The sequence below is a fragment of the Panthera pardus genome, unplaced genomic scaffold (assembly GCF_024362965.1).
Source record: "Panthera pardus isolate Hobbes unplaced genomic scaffold, ASM2436296v1 HiC_scaffold_27, whole genome shotgun sequence".
Taxonomy (NCBI): Eukaryota; Metazoa; Chordata; class Mammalia; order Carnivora; family Felidae; genus Panthera; species Panthera pardus.
In genome coordinates, this window is record NW_026526843.1 from 126,048,299 (window position 1) to 126,062,331 (window position 14,033).

At 34.8% G+C, this 14,033-nt stretch overlaps 1 pseudogene; it reads left to right on the forward strand.

Annotated features, from left to right (window-relative positions):
* The first annotated feature begins 293 nt into the window (after positions 1-293).
* On the forward strand, positions 294-12,967 carry LOC128773800 (AP-1 complex subunit sigma-2-like; annotated as a pseudogene).
* The last annotated feature ends 1,066 nt before the right edge of the window (positions 12,968-14,033 follow it).

Genomic DNA, 14,033 nt, shown 5'->3' on the forward strand with positions numbered 1-14,033 from the left:
ACCCGTACCTTTTCAGAGCACATCTCGACCCCTCTTTGCTTTCAATATCCACGAATAGGGGGTCCAACCATTTCAAAATTTTGGTAGCCAGTTTGCATTATATACTGATGCTAGTGATGCTTAGTGTTGCTTTTTTCAAGAGTACAAGACCTTATCTAATTAGGCACATTCATATTTAACAGTTGTTTGTGTTATGTATGAGCCATTTAAGTTAAATAAAATGAGTTCCGGTCGTCAAGCCAATTAATGCCACTTCGTAAATCTACAAATGTTTTGTCAGTATTTCTTGGATTATGTGGAAATCTGACAATGTCTTAGCAACTTTGCAGGTTTAGGGGTCATTTTTTTCTCGGTTGTGTAAATTCACCCTTTATTCAAATCTAGAATAGTGTGGTGCACATTAGTGACAGGCTTGAATTTCACTTGCAGTGACAGTATTGAAGCACTTTTTTTTTTAAATAATTAAGAGGAACTTCAATAAGTAAAAGAAAAAAAAGATTACCTATGTAAATTTTGTCTTTAAATGATCTTTGTAAGAAACCACACTTAGGTTTGCACTTGGCATGGCCAGTGGACTTACAAGGAGCTTTCTTCAAAAACTAAACATAGATATAAATCAGATTGCTTTGCAGATCCTAAATAAATATAAAGGAAATAGTTTATAAATTTGCCAGATTTCAGCACCCACTCCATCTTTAGAACCTACTTTTATTATTTTGAATGAAGAATTTTGTAATGATTGTGAATCCACTACGTATCTTGACTTTTAAAGAGTTTTAGTCTCTTTTATAATATTAAATCAACTCAGTTCTTTATTGTATACATATTTGTGTTGGATTTTTTAAAAATTAGGTGGATAGATACCTAAAAGTTAGCTTTTTAAGAAAAATCTGTGTTTATGGGATCCTTTTTTTCCCATTGTTTTTAGATTTTTTTAATGTTTGCTTAAGATATGCCAGTATTACCTGAAGAAAGAATTCTAAGTGAAAGTATAAATTATTCTTCCAGGAACAGGAAGAGCCCAAAGGTGAAAAGTAGTGGGTCTTTTTTTTTTTCAAATATGTCTAAGCCAGTTGAGGTGTACAGTTCTCCTTTGTTGTAAACAGTTATAGAATGTACAGAAAACGTACAAAATGGTTTTTTAAGTTGCAAAGTTGTTTCCAACAGGTAATGGTTTTCTTCCCTGCCGGTATCTTCTCACCCCTGTCCCACCCGGTATCTCCTTTCCAGACTTAAGCAAACCAAAGGAGGTTGGAAGATTTTTCTACAAGAAGTATTTCCTTTCATTTTCAGATGTCTTTTCAAAGCTTTTTTAATCTTTAATCTTAACTCTACTGAATGAAATCTTCAAATGTAACTTTGATTTTACTTATCTTAACAGATACAGTTTATGTTGCTTTTTAGCTGCCAGGGAAAGCTACAACTGCAGAAATGGTATGTCTCAGTACCAGACAGAGAGAAGAAAAAAATCACAAGGGAAATTGTTTGAACCATTTTAGCACGTAAACCTAAAATGTGCAGCTTTCTTGAGTAGTGAGATCTGAAGATTGTTTACAAAAGGTATAGTTTTTATTTATCAGAAATTCAGAAGTAGCAGAATCAAATGTTAGGTCATTTGTAATGTGGAATTGCAGACTTTTGAGAGATAATATTTGTAATAAATTTCTTATAAGATAGGTGGAAACTTGGTGTTTTTAAAATAGCTTATTTTTACCATCCATATTAAATGTTAACATCAGGGCAACAGTTTACGAATAATGATGTTCATGTTTATTAATCTTCTGGAAAAAGTCAGTGAACTCATTCCTTTGCAAGTTATGTAGGTCAGTATTTTAAATGGTCACAACTCTAAATTTAGGTAAAAATAGACAAGAGATATAATAATCTATTCTCCCCCTTCATTCCATCTCTTCTTATGAATCTCTAATGACTGATAATAATCATGCTTTTATCAGTTTTCAAATTTATTCATTTATAAACACACTCAGAATACAGACCTCTTTAGTCATGTAGTTGTTTAAATATATCTATTTTGTAATTTATGTTTATATGCAGGATCTGATTTTTAGTCATGCTTATTACTTCTAAGTAAATGAAGCAATGATGAGAGGTATGAATAAGTATCAATTTTGACAAAGATAGAGTCTTTAAAGTTTGATCTCCCAATCTATCTCATAGATTGTTTTTAACACTAAATTTATTTTTTAAGTGTTGTCTTAATTATTACCAGTAATAGCGTATTTCTTATTTTATTATTATCTGAAGCTTTGAAAAGTTTAAAATGCATTTTGCAAGACTCTTCTAAGAAATAAATAAAATAAATATAATTTCTTCTATAGGACGTTTTCTGGGCAACATTTACTTTGTTTCTGGCCATTCCTTTTCCCTTTAAGTTTTAAGTTTAAGTTTAATTTAAAGTTTAATTTAAATTTAATTAATTAATTAATTAAAAATTATATAAAATTAATTTAAATTAATTAATTAAATTTTAAAAATTAAAAATTAATTGATTAATTAATTAAATTAATTTAAGTTTAATTTAAAGATACAAGTAGCTAACCTAGTGAGTTTAAGTAAGGTAAAATAAGGCAGTTTATATATTTAGAACATTATCTCTTACATGGGGAATGTTCAGGGAATTAACAGTACAGATGTAGTGAGGGTTAAAAAGAAATCTGATTTTCTTATCTGCTTTTATTGTCTGCTGGATATGGATGGTGATATTTTTATTGGAATGAAGACAGAGGAAATGGAAATTATAGAACATACAATGTTGCTTAAGTATTGTAGAGTAACAGAATGAATTTTATCATCTGCATTTTTTATGTTGGGTGCATTTTAGTGCTTATTAAGAAAATACAATAAAAATAATAGAAATCTAGAGCTAGAGAATATCTCAGAATAATCTACTTAAATATTTTTTCTAACGCCTTTTCTCTTGGAGGTAGAACCTTAAATTGAAGTAGACGTACAGCTGCTCTTGTAAAATCAGGAATAGGAAGCCTGTATCTTTGTCCAGTTGGCTTCTGTCTTCTACAAATAGACAGTTTCTCAGCAAACTGCTATTGTTGATCAAACCTCAATTTTTTTTTAATTTTTTTAAGTTTATTTATTTCTTTTTTTTTAATTTTTTTTTTAATTTTTTTTCAACGTTTTTAATTTGTTTTTGGGACAGAGAGAGACATAGCATGAACGGGGGAGGGGCAGAGAGAGAGAGGGAGACACAGAATCGGAAACAGGCTCCAGGCTCTGAGCCATCAGCCCAGAGCCTGACGCGGGGCTGGAACTCACGGACCACGAGATCGTGACCTGGCTGAAGTCGGACGCTTAACCGACTGCGCCACCCAGGTGCCGTATTTCTGACACAGAGAGAGAGCAAGCGTGAGCTAGGGAGGAGCAGAAAGAGAGAGGGAGACACAGAGTCCGAAGCAGGCTCTAGGTTCCGAGCTGTCAGCACAGAGCCTGACGCAGGGCTTGAATTCACGAACCATGAGATCATGATCTGGGACAAAGTCAGACGCTTAACCGACTGAGCCACTCAGGCACCCCGATCAAACCTCAATTTAAACAAATTAGAGAGATCAGTTTTCTGTTTCTTAAAAGATCATTGTAATAATAGGAGAATGGAAGTTATGTACTTATGAGACTGGGTCCTAAGAAATAATTTAAGAGACTGTATTATAATAAGGTCATGAAGTAAGACCCTGGTAATGTCTTTGTCATTAAAGGAGAGTTTAATAAAGATAAATTTTATAAGACTTGGTTATTAGTAGAAACAGGCAAGGCAATGAGTAAAGGAAAGGAGTAGGGTGGTTTCTTGTTCAGAACAATAAGAAAATGGTAAACTAGAGAACTTGGCTCATTTTTTGGATGGTTTGGGATGTGTGTTTGACTTGCATTTGCCAGTGTTTAGTTTCTGGTGGAGTGAATGTTCTGAAAGTCTGCAGAAATTTTTGTTATAAATTGTTAACTAGTACCATTTAAGCGACAGCCAAAGGGATAAAAGAAAAAAAAACCTTCAGAGTGGAATAAGAAGAGAAGTATGTAATCAGTGTAACGTTCAGGAATCCCTAAGCCTACCCCTAGGTTCTTAATTCACTATGAGTTAATCATAACTCACAAAACTTACTGAAACATAGTATACTCATGGTTACAATTAAGTACAGGGAAAGGATCCAGATGAGAAAGGACAAAGATACATAGGATACAGTTCAGAAGAGTTCCAAGCTTGAACTTTCTGGTTCTTTTCCCTTGATGGAATTATGACATTCTAATGTTGTAATATCTAAAAATACACATAAAACATTTCAACCAGGGAAGTCTGGTGGTCAGTTTTTATTGGGGTTTGTTTGATCACATAACTGTGGTAACTGAATGCCAACTTCAGCAGATATGTGGTGGCCCAGAACCCCCACAATAACTAATTCTTAGCATAGATTAAGTGGCATGGCCAAGGGCCCCAATAAACAAATATGCCCTCATCAGGCAGGGGATTCCAAGATATTAGATATTAGATAATTTTCTAGAACAATGCCGTATGTCTTTTTCAGCAAGGCTGTTCTCCCGTGTAGTCAGTAAGGTAATTTATTTAAAAATAAAATTACTAGTTCAAATGTGGTTCAAATGTCAGGTAAAGTTCAATTAAAATGAAGAAATAATACATTAGATTTTACTGTGAGCTTTTCATAAGTGCCCTTTGCCAAATTTTCAGTAAATTAGAACTCTCCGGATGTGAGGGTGATCTGGCTGTGACATCTGTCACCCCATTGATCGCCAGGGTTGATTTGGCTGATCTGGCTGGCTAGGCGGGTGTCCCCTTCCTCCCTCACCGCTCCATATGCATCCCTCCCACAGCTGTGCGCTCAGTCGAAGAGGATGACCTTCCCCGATAGACAAGGACCGTTCTTCGGTCAAGGGTATACGAGTAGCTGCACTCCCCTGCTAGAACCTCCAAACAAGCTCTCAAGGTCCATTTGTAGGAGAACGTAGGGTAGTCAAGCTTCCAACACGCCAGAAAAAAATTAAAAAATACAAAATAAATAAAAAAATTAGAACTCTCCATGTAGTGATATCTAGTGTGAAAAAATGAAGAAGTTTAAAAGGCAAGTGTAGACTATTTGGGGAATTTTTGCCGTGAAGGAAAGAAGAAGTAGTATCCACTCATAATCTTAGGACTGGGAGATAGGGTTTAAAAAAAGATTGAGAACCTTAAGCTTATTTATACATGGAGTAAGGAGTCCCTGTTAAAAGAGGAAGAGTTAAAAGTGCCTTCACATCTCATGAATCAAAGTTCCTATAGTTGATGGAAAAGGGCTGTTAAGGGGATGAAAGGAAAAGCAGTAGTGTTCCTACACATGTCAATCAGTCTTTCCCAAGTTAGGTGATAACTTTTATTTATTTATTTTTTAAATTAATTTATTTGTTTGTTTGTTTGTTTGTTTAGAAAGAGAGAAAGAATCTTAAGCAGGCTCCAAGCCCAGCATGGAGCCCAGTGTGGGGCTTGATCTTATAACCATCACATCATAACCATGAGATCATTACCTGAGCCAAAATCAAGAATCAGTGCTTAACTGACTGAGCTACTTAGGTGCCCCTACTTTTTCATTTAAAGGCTGTAGTGTATAATCTACTGTGATTGATACTTGAGTTCAAGAAACTGTTTATGTAAAAGGCAAACATTACAAACAAAAGGAAGAGCCATATTGAGGGAGAATTCACATACAAAAGTTTTGTATCATTTATAATCAGTTTTTATATTAAAATCCCCTCTCCCTGTTTTGTATTAAAAACCTTATTTATGCTACTGTTTATTGACAAATGTTTTGTTAAGGTAAACAGGTGATTTGTTTTCTTTAGTGCAGCTGGAAGAGGAAAGATCTTTTAAGTAAGAGAATAATCTCAGAACATTAGAGATACCTGTTAATACCAGCAAGTAGTCTTTATATCTTCATAACTTATATCTTTATAACATATACATTATTTTTTGTCTCATCTATGTTCTTCATTTTGAATATGTCTCATACAGATTCTTTCTGTTTGGGAAAGAACAATATGGACAAAAGATAATACACTTGGAAAAAAAACACACTGAAAATCTAGACACTTCAATTTCATTCCCTGTTTCTACCACTAGCATTGTGCTTTTGTTTTCTCATCTCTAAAGAAAATGTTTTTGAAGATTGCTTGAAGAGAGTATATTGAATGCTTTTTTTTAATTTTATTTTGAGGAAGAGGCTCTGGATTTAAATTTACTAGAAAATTACACACATTTCCAAATTATCTCTTTGAGAATATGTTAAAGTATATTACTGAATAGATTTTTTAAAATAATAAAAGTTTTTACTAATATACCTGTGGGTATTATATTTAGCTGTCACAGACAGTCTCCAGATATTCAGCGGACCAAAGAGAAGTCAAATGTTTTGAATATATGAATAGATATTTCCAGATGTATTCTGAAAACTAATTGTTACAGTAAACCTAAACTCACTGTTAAAAATAATACAGATAGCAATCTCTTACTCGGCACATCCCCAAAAGCAAGGGAATTAAAAGCAAAAGTGAATTACTGGGACCTTATGAAGATAAAAAGCTTCTGCACAGCAAAGGAAACAACCAACAAAACTAAAAGGCAACCAACGGAATGGGAAAAGATATTTGCAAATGACACATCGGACAAAGGGCTAGTATCCAAAATCTATAAAGAGCTCATCAAACTCCACACCCGAAAAACAAATAACCCAGTGAAGAAATGGGCAGAAAACATGAATAGACACTTCTCTAAAGAAGACATCCGGATGGCCAACAGACACATGAAAAGATGTTCAACGTCGCTCCTTATCAGGGAAATACAAATCAAAACCACACTCAGATACCACCTCACGCCAGTCAGAGTGGCCAAAATGAAGAAATCAGGAGACTATAGATGCTGGAGAGGATGTGGAGAAACAGGAACCCTCTTGCACTGTTGGTGGGAATGCAAATTGGTGCAGCTGCTCTGGAAAGCAGTGTGGAGGTTCCTCAGAAAATTAAAAATAGACCTACCCTATGACCCAGCAATAGCACTGCTAGGAATTTATCCAAGGGATACAGGAGTACTGATGCATAGGGGCACTTGTACCCCAATGTTTATAGCAGCACTCTCAACAATAGCCCAATTATGGAAAGAGCCTAAATGTCCATCAACTGATGAATGGATAAAGAAATTGTGGTTTATATACACAATGGAATACTATGTGGCAATGAGAAAAAATGAAATATGGCCTTTTGTAGCAACATGGATGGAACTGGAGAGTGTGATGCTAAGTGAAATAAGCCATACAGAGAAAGACAGATACCATATGGTTTCACTCTTATGTGGATCCTGAGAAACGTAACAGAAACCCATGGGGGAGGGGAAGGAAAAAAAAAAAAAAAAAAAAAGAGGTTAGAGTGGGAGAGAGCCAAAGCATAAGAGACTGTTAAAAACTGAGATCAAACTGAGGGTTGATGGGGGGGTGGGAGGGAGGGCAGGGTGGGTGATGGGTATTGAGGAGGGCACCTTTTGGGATGAGCACTGGGTGTTGTATGGAAACCAATTTGACAGTAAATTTCATATATTAAAAAATAAAAATAAATTTAAAAAAAATAATACAGATAATATTTTAGCTGGGTTTTTTTTCTGTAACAGTCTTATTGATATATAACTAACATATCATACAATTCAGCCATTCAAAGTATATAATGCATTGGCTTTTAATATATTTAGTATATTCACAGAGCTGTGCATCCAGTATAATCAATTTAGAGAATTCCCAGTTACCACTATCACCCCCTCTTACCCACCCACCCCCCCCCCACACCCACCAAAGAAACCATGTACAACGCTGTAGATGTGCCTGTTGTAGACATTTCATGTAAATGGACTTCTAAAACATGTGGTCCTTTGACACTGGCTTCTTTAATTTATCATTATATTTTGAAGATTTTTTGTAACATGTATTAGTATTTCATTTCTTTTCATTGTCAAATATATTGTTACATGGATTGTCAACATTATTCATTCATTAGTTGATGGACATTTGAGTTGTTTCCACTTTTTGGATATTACAGGTAATTTGTGAACATTTGTGTTCAAGTTTTTTGTGGACATATGTTTTTATTTCTCTTAAGATTTTACACAGGTTTGGAATTGCTGGGTCATAAAGTAACAGTTTGAGGAACTGCTAAACTTTTCCAAAGTGTATGTACAATTTTACATTCCAGTAGCAGTCTGTGAGGATTCAAATTTCTCCAAATCTATATCAAAAGATGTTGTTACCTGTCTTTTTTATTATCACCATTTTATTAGCTATAAAATGGCACCCACTGTGTTTTACTAACTTGGTGTAAAATTCACATAAACCACTAATCCTTTATACAATGCACTGTTTTTACTGTATGTACAGAATTGTGTAATTATCACCTCTCTCACCTCTATTTTCATCACCACCGAAGAAACTTCATATGTATTAGCAGTGACTACCTATTTCTTCGTGTACATTTCCCTTGTGACTACTAATTTTTCTGTGTCCATAGATTTGCTTTCTTCTGGACATTTCAAGTAAATGGAATAAATGGAATCATTTACTTGTGTCCTTTTGCATGTAACTTTTTCATTTAACATGTTTTCAAGATTTGACCATGTCAGTGTGGATCTTGAGAATCTTAACAGAAGACCATGAGGGAAGGGAGGGGGAAAAATAGTTACAAACAGAGAGGGAGGGAGGCAAACCACAAGAGACTCTTAAATAAGAGACAAACTGAGTGTGGATGGGGAGGGGAGGGGAGATGGGTGATGGGCATTGAGGAGGGCACTTTTTGGGATGAGCAGTGGGTGTTGTATGTGTGTAAGACAATTTGATGATAAATTTGTGTGTGTGTATGTGTGTGTGTGTAAGATTTGACCTTTTCATAGCATGTATATACTCATTCCTTTTAATGACTGAATAATATTCCATAGTATGGATTTACCACATTGTGTATTCATTCATCTGTTGGTAGACATTTGAATTGTTTGTACCTTTGGCCGTTGTGAATAGTGCTACTGTGAACATTCATGTACAAAACACAAAAATTCCTTCATGCATTTTTTTTGCTACCTGTTTCAGTTCTTTTCCTGTGTAGCTAGGTATGGAATTGCTTCCAGACTATTTCTGTGATGGCTGCAATACTTTACATCCTCACTAGAAAGGTACAAGCATTCCAATTTCTCTAGAATCTTGCACTTTATTTCCTTTTTTCCCCTAAGACATACTGAGTAGTGTGAAATGATATTGTGGTTTCAATTTGCATTTTTTTTAAGGACTGATGAGGTTGAGCATCTTCTTGTGCTTTTTGGCCATTTGTTTATGTTCTGTGGAGAAATGTCTATTCAAGTCCTTTACCTATTTCTTTTCATAAAAAGGTGCTGATTTGGAATGCTTTTCTGCATCGCTTGAAATGATTATGTAATTTTACCTTTCATTCTTTTAGTGCTGTGGAACCAATTTTTTTTGTTTTGTTTTGTTTTTTGTTTTGTTTTTTGTTCAACCACCCTTGAATTTTTTGAAACCTCACCTGGTCATATTGTACAATCCTTTCAACATGTTGATGGATTCAGTTTTGTTATTATTCTCTTGAGGAATTTTGGTCTGTAATTACCTTGTGAAATCTTTATGTGGTTTTGGTATCCTGGTAATGGTAGTCTCAGAATAAGTTACATGCTTCCCCCTCTTTGTTTGGGGAAGAATTTGTAAATGCGGTAGGATTTCTTATTGAAGAGGCCTGTTCTTGGGCTTTTCATTTTTGGAAGGTTTTCCTACAAGTCAGTCTCCTTACTTGTTACAAATTTACTCAATTTTCTATTTCTTTTCTAGTTATTTTTCGTACTGTATGTATTCCTTTGAATTTTCCATTTTGTCTAAATTGTCTAATTTATTAGTGTAGTGTACTATTATATTCCTTTTTATTTCTCAGGGTAAGTAATAATGTTCCCACTTCCTTTTGAGACTATAGTAATCTAGATACTCTACTTTTCTTGGTTGGCTTTATTGTTGTTGTGGCTTTTTGCACTTTAAATATGTAATACCACTCTTGGCTTCCATAGTTTCTGAATAGCAGTCAGCTCTTAATATTGAAGATCTATTACTTGATGAGCGTTTTCCTTCTTGCTGCTTTCAAGATTATCTCCTTGGTTTTTTCGGCAATTTGAATATAATCTGTTTCAGTGTGGGTCTTTTTTAATTTTTCTGCTGGAATTGATAGAGCATATTGAATGTATAGATTCATTTCTTTCATTGCATTTGGACAGTTTGACCACAAATATTCTCGAGAGTCTTTTCAGAACTCTCCAAGCATGCATCCAGCTGTGGACATACATATGAAGTTCTGAATTACCCAGAATAGTTACGGAATTTTAAAAACTTTCTTACTCCACCATGTCTCCTTTTCCAGTCCTTCTTTCACAGGTTTTTAAGTTGTCCAAATGTCTGCTGCTCCAGCTATTATTTACCGCCCCTTGTTACTGCAGCTAATAGTTTTGCCTTTAAACACTTTGAGCAAAAGCTGCCTGTGAAATCATCCTAGCCCTGTTAATGCTCACAGCTGGGAGATATAAAGACATATCCTTACCAAGTCTTTGAGGCAGCCACCAGACTGGTGGTAACCTGTACCACAATTCTTTGTAAGGAAAGTTCCTATTGCACTCTCTGGCATTAGCAGTCAGCACTACAAATGTGGGCTGCCATTCTCAAGGTAGCCAGCAACCTGGGGAATGAGATAGTAGGCAAGAGAATTGGAACCCCACAATGCTTTTTATTATAGTGCAACAGGTTCTTTTTTCCTTTATTATTTAATGTAAAACTTGTGGCCTGGAGTGAAATCTTTGTTGCATTTCTTATCCTGGGTCCATTACTTAACTAAACCATGTTCTGTATCCATACAGTTATTGTGATGATTCATTTGACAATATCTTTGATAAGTCCTTTATTTTCTGCTTTGCTTACTTTTCATTTGAATGAATCATGGAGTCTATTATGTTTTAGTTAAGTGAACTCAAGAAGAAAGCTGGATCATAGAAAATGTTTTAAGTACCCAGAGAAAGGAGTCTGAAAGGAAGAAAAGCAAAATAAATCGTCCTTTCTAGCTTATGTGATTGAATGATGTGTTTTCTTTTTCCTTGTGTGTACTTTTCAGAATTTCTCTTAGGAACATTTATTTTTATAGTCCAGAAGAAGAAGAATCTGCACTATTGTGAGAAAGAAAGGAAATGTGTATGTGGAGATTTTCACAATACTAAAAAAATATATTTAGAAAACACAAGTACAGGGGCACCTGGGTGGTTCAGTTGGTGGAGCACCTTATTCTTGATTTCATCTCAGGTCATGATCTCATGGGTTTATGGGTTCAAGCCCTGCATTGCGCTCTGTGCTGACAGCAGAGAGCCTACTTGGGATTCTCTCTCCTCTCTCTCTCTGCTCCTCCCTGACTCATACTTTCTAATAAATAAATAAATAAACAAACAAACACACAAGTATAGAGTAAAATTTTATTCCACATTTATATTTTGTTACAGATATGCTAGTTTGTATTTTTGCTGTGCTATTGAGGATCAGGAAAATGAGCTGATTGCTCTGGAAATAATTCATCGTTATGTGGAATTATTTGACAAATATTTTGGCAGTGTGAGTAGTGTAAGAAATTGAATGCCATAGTAATTTTTTAATATTCATAATGAGTTTATTGTTTGTTTTATGGGTTCTGTTTAAATGTTACTATGCTACTGACAAGCAAAGAATAACTGAATTATGTGTAAGTGTGAGTAGTTGACTGTCAAAATTCCTTTCCCCCAGAAACCTATTCATTTAATTATTATGCTAAGAATAAGTTTTAAGATACTGAAATTGGATGCAGTTCAATTACAAATATTTTAAAGCTTTGAAAATGTTTAGTATGGAATTTAGATTTGGGTAACAATTATATTCACATTTTATTTTTTAAAGCTTACTTATTTTGAGAGAAAGAGCATGAGCGGGAGAGGTGCAGAGAGACACAGAGAGCAAGAGAATCCCAAGCAGGCTCTTCAGTGTCAGCACAGAGCCCCACTTGGATCTCCTTTCCATGAACTGTGAGACTATAACCTGGGCCAAAATCAAGAGTCCGTGGCTTAACTGACTGAGCCACCTAGGTGCCCTGATATTCACTTTTTAAACAAGTATTTAAAAACGAGTTTTGAGGGGCGCCAGTCGGTTAAGCGTCCGACTTCAGCTCAGGTCACGATCTCGCGGTCCGTGAGTTTGAGCCCCGCGTCGGGCTCTGGGCTGATGGCTCAGAGCCTGGAGCTTGCTTCCGACTCTGTGTCGCCCTCTCTCTACCCCTCCCCCATTCATGCTGTGTCTCTCTCTGACTCAAAAATAAATACACGTTAAAAAAAAAATTTTTTTTTAAATAAAAATGAGTTTTGAGGGTAAGATATTCTTGCTGGGGGCATGAAAAACCAAATTTTATTTAGCTTGTAGACATTGTGTTTTCAGGTACTTCAAATCTGAAAATTAAGTCAGTGATGCTTAGACTAGTATAATTGCTATTTTTACAAGGAGACGATTGATTTACTCTTGTTAGATTTTATTTAGCACCTGATAGTCGATAAGCAAAATTTGCATCCTTTAGTTTAACATAATTATTATTTTTTTGCTTTTTAGGTGTGTGAACTTGATATCATCTTTAATTTTGAGAAGGCTTATTTTATTTTGGATGAGTTTCTTTAAGGGGGGAAGTTCAGGAAACATCCAAGAAAAATGTCCTAAAACAAATTGAGCAGGCAGATCTACTTCAGGAGGTAAGCTTCTCTACTAGTCTTCTTTACTGTTTTGTTGTTACTAAAGAAGTCTTGGTTATCACCCTTATAGTTTCAGAAACTCCTCAGAAGCACATTTGGAATATAGTGTCTATGTGCAGGTCATTTTTTTAAATCATAATATGTGTTCAGTCGCATCAACTCAATTTAGATTGTTCATTTTGAAGAATCAGAAAGGCTGTGTTTTTGCCTATTTTTAACACCCAGAATACTAGCACCTAAATTTTTACTAGGTAAGACTACTTTAAGAAGGGGAAACAGAGTTAACATTAATATTTCAATAACTGTATCCAATGTTTTAGTTATTTAAGGAAACCTCTCTTTTTTTAGCGTGGATAATAGAGACTGGAAGTTCATTCTGAACTGGTTATTTTCACTTGATGTCCTTAAGTGTAAATGTAGCAAAGCAGACTAGAGTTTTCTTAGGTTTTTTTTCCCCTCAGGAAACTGTATTTCTCTATCCTTATGTTTTTCTAATAAATTCTCACAGTTGTTAGGATTTGGTAAATTGAGTACAGTCTGTTCATGTATTTTTTTTTAAATATATTGTCTCAAGGTATGTGTAAAATAAAATTTCACATTTTCACTGTTTTGAAGTGTATAATTTAATTTCATTAATTATGTTCACAGTGTTATGCAGCCATCATCACTGTCCATTTCCAAAGATTTTACCATGCCCATATTTAAACACTCAGCCATTAAATATTATTTTCATCTCCCTGTTACCCTTTACACGCTCACTTTAGTTTGTCTTCTATTTTATGTCTCTAGCCTATTCTACCTCTTATTTGCCTTTCGTGTCTGGCTTATTTCACTTAATGTCCTCAAGCTTCATCCATGTTTTACTAATTGTGGCTGAATATGCAATATGCCATTGCATGCATATATCATATTGTGTTTGTCCATTCATATCTTGACGGACATTTGGAACATTTCCACCTTTATTGTGAATAATACTGTATCATGGATAAAGTTATCTGTCTAAGTCCCTGCTGTCAATTCTCTTGAATATGCACCTCAATAGTCTTGGTAATTCTATGTTTAACTTTTTGAAGAATAGTCAAGTTGTTTTTCACAGTGGTTACTCTTGTTTTTCCACCAGCAAAATAGGACAGTTCCAATTTCTGCTCATCCTTACCTGTAGTTTGTTGTTGTTTTTTTTCTGTTGTTTTTGCTGTTG